Source organism: Pygoscelis adeliae, unplaced genomic scaffold, assembly GCF_000699105.1.
Source record: "Pygoscelis adeliae isolate BGI_AS28 unplaced genomic scaffold, ASM69910v1 Scaffold138, whole genome shotgun sequence".
NCBI classification, from domain to species: Eukaryota; Metazoa; Chordata; class Aves; order Sphenisciformes; family Spheniscidae; genus Pygoscelis; species Pygoscelis adeliae.
Genome location: NW_008825265.1, coordinates 1,315,055 through 1,320,219, shown reverse-complemented (window position 1 = coordinate 1,320,219; position 5,165 = coordinate 1,315,055).

Here is a 5,165-nt window from a genome sequence, read left to right as displayed (position 1 = left end):
AGACTTGTTCTCCAGACCCTTCACCAGCCTCGTTGCCCTTCTCTGGACACGCTCCAGCACCTCAACATCCTTCTTGTAGTGAGGGGCCCAAAACTGAACACAGTATTCGAGGTGCGGCCTCACCAGTGCCGAGTACAGGGGCACGATCACTTCCCTACTCCTGCTGGCCACACTATTTCTGATACAGGCCAGGATGCCATTGGCCTTCTTGGCCGCCTGGGCACACTGCTGGCTCATGTTCAGCCGGCTGTCGACCAGCACCCCCAGGTCCTTTTCCGCCAGGCAGCTTTCCAGCCACTCTTCCCCAAGCCTGTAGCGCTGCATGGGGTTGTTGTCGCCGAAGTGCAGGACCCGGCACTTGGCCTTGTTGAATCTCATACAGTTAGCCTCGGCCCATCCATCCAGCCTGTCCAGGTCCCTCTGCAGAGCCTTCCTACCCTCGAGCAGATCAACACTCCCACCCAGCTTGGTGTCGTCTGCAAACTTACTGAGGGTGCACTCGATCCCCTCATCCAGATCATTGATAAAGACATTGTACAGGACCTGCCCCAAAACTGAGCCCTGGGGAACACAGGGGCTTAGATCTGTCATTAACAAAACAATCATAGGAAATAATATAAGCGGGGAAAAAAGCTTTCCTATTAATCATCAGCACAGAGAACGGACACACTTCCAGCTTCTAGACAGCGTATGTTCATATCCTTTGTCTTCTCCAGATTCATTGTTCCCAGCAGCTGGATCAGATTCAGAGATATTTTTAACATCTTTATCAATGATCTGAAGAATGTAATGGAGTAATTGTTAATAAAGTTTGCAGATGACACTAAATATCACCCCCCTCATGCTGAGGTCATTCTCAACCCAAATTATCCTATGATCTGATGGTTCTTCTCCCTTCCTCCAGTCCAATTGTTCCTTGCAGCTGGATCAAATCAAAAGAAGAAATACCAGAAGTTCACATTGCAGCCAAATATTTAAAATTTTCCAACTTTGTGTCATGAAGCATCTACATCTATGCAAACAGTATCTGACTCCATGTACTGTATTTTACTAATTGGTGGTAAACCAAAATCAAAATGTAAAATAAATGTATATTTGATTTAATAATAATGTAAAGGATTCATTCTATGCTAGTCAGAAATCTCAACTGTAAAAAGAATAAGAAAGTTTCAAATTAGTTCAGTGTTAAAATTCTTTAAATATTTATGTATACTTATATGTATTGCAGAGTAAAAATGTTTCTTGAACATTAGTGTTGAGAATGTGTATGGGCTACACTTTAAACACAAGCTTGTGCAATTAAGGTCACTAATGTATTTCTTTAGTATGTAGCCATATATTTCCTTTCTATACTTGCATGTTGTTTTCTTGTCTTTCAGTCTGCTAACAGGAATATTAAAAAGACAGGGCATGTTTTTCATTACACTGTGAAAAGCATTGATACTGACTTTCAGTAAATATCATATTCTGAATTCACACACCTCATGCAAAGGTAACTCATAATTCTAAGTCTTTGGAAATAAAAGTGCTCTGGCACTGCTGTCTTTAAATTGACAGTCAAACGGGGGAAGTCTCTTGAGATCCAATTAGACTTGCAGTGTTTTATGTGCCATTCCTAAGGGGATGGGAGCTACACAGCATCTTCTGTTTATGCTACTGGTGTCGCTGCTCTTCTATTTCAGAAATGGTTTTGGCATAAGCAGGATTACCATTCCCTTTATAAAAGAAATTGTCATTACTTTTATGTAGTTTATGTGAGCTGATGCAACTATGTTTTCTAATGCACAGTATACTAATGTTTTGCTACATCTGCATATATTAAAAAGACACCAGAGAAAAGTACACAGAAGGAAAACATATCAGTTTTAAAAATATATCTCAAGGTACTGAAAAAAAAAGTCCATCTATCACTAAGGAATTAGGTTGAAAGATGTAAAGAATTTTTTAAGATATTTCATTTTCTGTTTGTTTGTTTGTTTGTTTTTCTTCTTTTTATGTTGAGAGTTTTAAATGTATTACGTATAACCATTGGTCATATTACTTGGATTTCTCCAAAGCACAAAACATGAGCAAGTAACAAAATAACACTTGCTTTTCAACTTATAGGCATATTGTGCTCAGATTCATGATGTACAACAGAAATAATAAAAAATGAAGAATCAAAAAATGGCATGTCATCAACCAAGAACTAGGGCACGGAAAGGAATGCATGGGCTTTGTAATGGTAGAACTGAGGAACATGATTTCTACTGAGAAAAATCAATTTAATAATAAGAACAGATGAGTTATCTCCAGCAAGATATTTCATAATAGACCATTGGCTATCTTAAAAAGGTCACAGAAGTGGTCTGCCTTTCCTCTCTTTTTGGAGTTATCATTTCACTTACATGCCAGGTATGGATATTTTACTTTGAGTGATACATAGCCACAACACAGGGGCAAAGAGTGAAAAACTACTGTAGAGACATTTGTTTTGTTGTTCTATAGGCAGCATCTGAGCATAGTTAAGGACCTGCGTACTTTCAGGTACCAAGAGTGCTCCTGTCTTGGCACAATTCCATGACTAGTTAAGGAAGAGTGAAAAGCAGTAAGTATCCTGGTCCTTTTTTTTTTTTTTTTTTCCCCCCAGAGGACTGCAGTATTGACAATGTATTTTTCAGTGCATGAAGGCCACCTCTTTGTACACAAAGGAGCTTTGCATATTCCTTAATAACTTCTACGGAGGTCTTGTTTAGCGTGCTTCTAGATGGATTTCATAAGAAAGAGCTGAGCCCTAGTAGATAGAGACTGATAGCTTTTATGGACATCATACAACATGTAGTTTGCAGGTTACTGAAGTAGCTTCAAAAAGGGGCAAGAGCACCTTGCTTACATCAGATAGTAGTTTTGTTTTAACAAATTAGTGATCTCTTGTTTCCGATATCACTACCTCTTCCTACTGCTAGCCTCCTCAAATCAAAGTACAATATTCAGAGTCGTAAGAAGGAAAATGAGCAATTCGAAACTAAGAGTATTCTATACTAGTATGACTAATCACAGACTACATCCGTTATATAGCTTTTGCAAATGTCTTTTTGACTCTAAGCAGAAAGTGCTTTGCATCTGATTGGGAATTCTGTCAGCTTGGAATTTGCAGACACACTAATAAAAATCTACCTGATTATACAATGAGCAACAGCGGAAGTCCAGACTGACAAGGAGGGAATACCTAAACAACAGAAACTCAACAGACTGGAAACCTGAGACAACATATTTCTCTAACAGATGCAGACTGCCACACATTTTAAAAGATTTCTGTGAAACTCCTCAATCGCAATGACACAATTAATATACTTATATATGACTGCAACTGAACATCTTAAAAATTTTAGAACAAGATTCCAATTTTTTGCTTTTCTTCTTTTTTTCTCAGAAGTAAGGCTCAACATAAAAAAGGGAAAAAAAATCACAGAAATATTTTCCCTGAAGCAAACATCAGGTCTTTTATGATAAAAAGAGTGGGAAAAGTAGAGAGACTGATTTTTAAACCATATGAACAGAACTGACCATTGGACAGCGAACATTTAATTTTTAAAAAGTTGCTTTGTATTTCCCTATAGCGAAATAAAATGTTAATAATTTTTTTTCTAAAGTAGCAGAGGGTGGGTTGTTTGTTTTTTGGTTGGTTGGTTTGTTTGTTTGTTTTTAATGGCCATTGATTGATTAACAATATATTCACCAATGGATTTTGATATTTAGCACACTGGTATAGACTACATATTGTCTAGATGTCAGTCTCTGCTTTGTATCTGATCTAATCAGAAATGCTGGGATTATCAACAGCATTCAACTAGCTTTTTGTAATTGTAGTGTATCAAACTCTACAAAAATGTTACTTCCTTCTCTCAGAATTTCTTTCATGTGTTTTAAAACCACGAACAACCGAAGGACTATGCTGAAACTTATTAGGTCTTGAAGTATCTTGCTAAGTGGTTTTGGTTTTATTTTTAATAAAATGTTAATCTACCTGATTATACAGGTGGGTTAACAGGAAAACATTAAAAAGTACATTAACACAATGCTATGAAATACCAGTGAAAAAAGCTAGCTTCTCAGAGATTTTTCATTCCTGTTCAGATATTTCAAGAGCTGCAGACAGCTTAATGATATTAAGACAAACAAGAATTTTTTATAATTATTGAGCACAATCCCAAATTCCAATCCAATATTCAGACTACTTGGTTGATCAGGTAATTCAGGACATGGATTTAGCTACTAGCTTATCAATTGAGAAGGCAGTATTTTCAGTCTCTTTGTCATAAATCTCAATAAAAGTTTCTTTAAAATTGATGCATCTCAAGCAAATATATCAGCTTTAATAAAAAGAAAACTTTTGTAAAAGTATTTTTTCTCAACAAGTTAAATAAAGTTGTGGCTATCAACTTCTATCCAAAGAAATGCTTCTGTAAATTCCTCACTTGAGTAAAATTACAATGAAACATTTTCTTAAGCAATCTATTTCTTCTCTTTTTGCTGAATAAAAAAAAATTTATAATTGAAGGCAAGTGTAAATTTTGGTTGGATTATTAACATTGAGGATTCATAGCCCAAGACGTAAGAAATTCTCTAAAGACAGAAAGAAAGAACAGCAGTTCAGGAAGCCAAAGTCATTAAAAAGCTCAGAGGTAGCGAAGATGACAAAGTGGGTAGTATACAGTAATTAGCCATTTATGATTTAAAACGTAGGAGTGCTGGATCATGACACCATTTCCGCACATTTTCCATCCTCTGTGCAATTATGCTATCATGGCTGCTTAAACCATCATGTCTGGTGTAGCATAATGGACTTGACGTGAAAGCTGCTGACCTTTCCCTAAGAGCATGTTGGACATACCCTTCTCGTCCTGACTGCTCACTCACCACATCTCTTATGCTTAAAACCGAAAGCTGTCTTTACTGTGGACACCAAGTCCAATATTGTGTCACTATGAAACTACTGCAGACAACTAACAACCACATACCACTTGGTCCCACCAGACAATCTAGCTGTAGGTATTTAAACTGTATGAAAAAACCCCAGATATGTGCGCCAAATTTTTAGGCTTTTAAATTCACTGATTAGATTTCTTCATATCATGTAATAAACAATCCCACTTTACTTAGAAAGGTCACTGTGAGCAACAGGA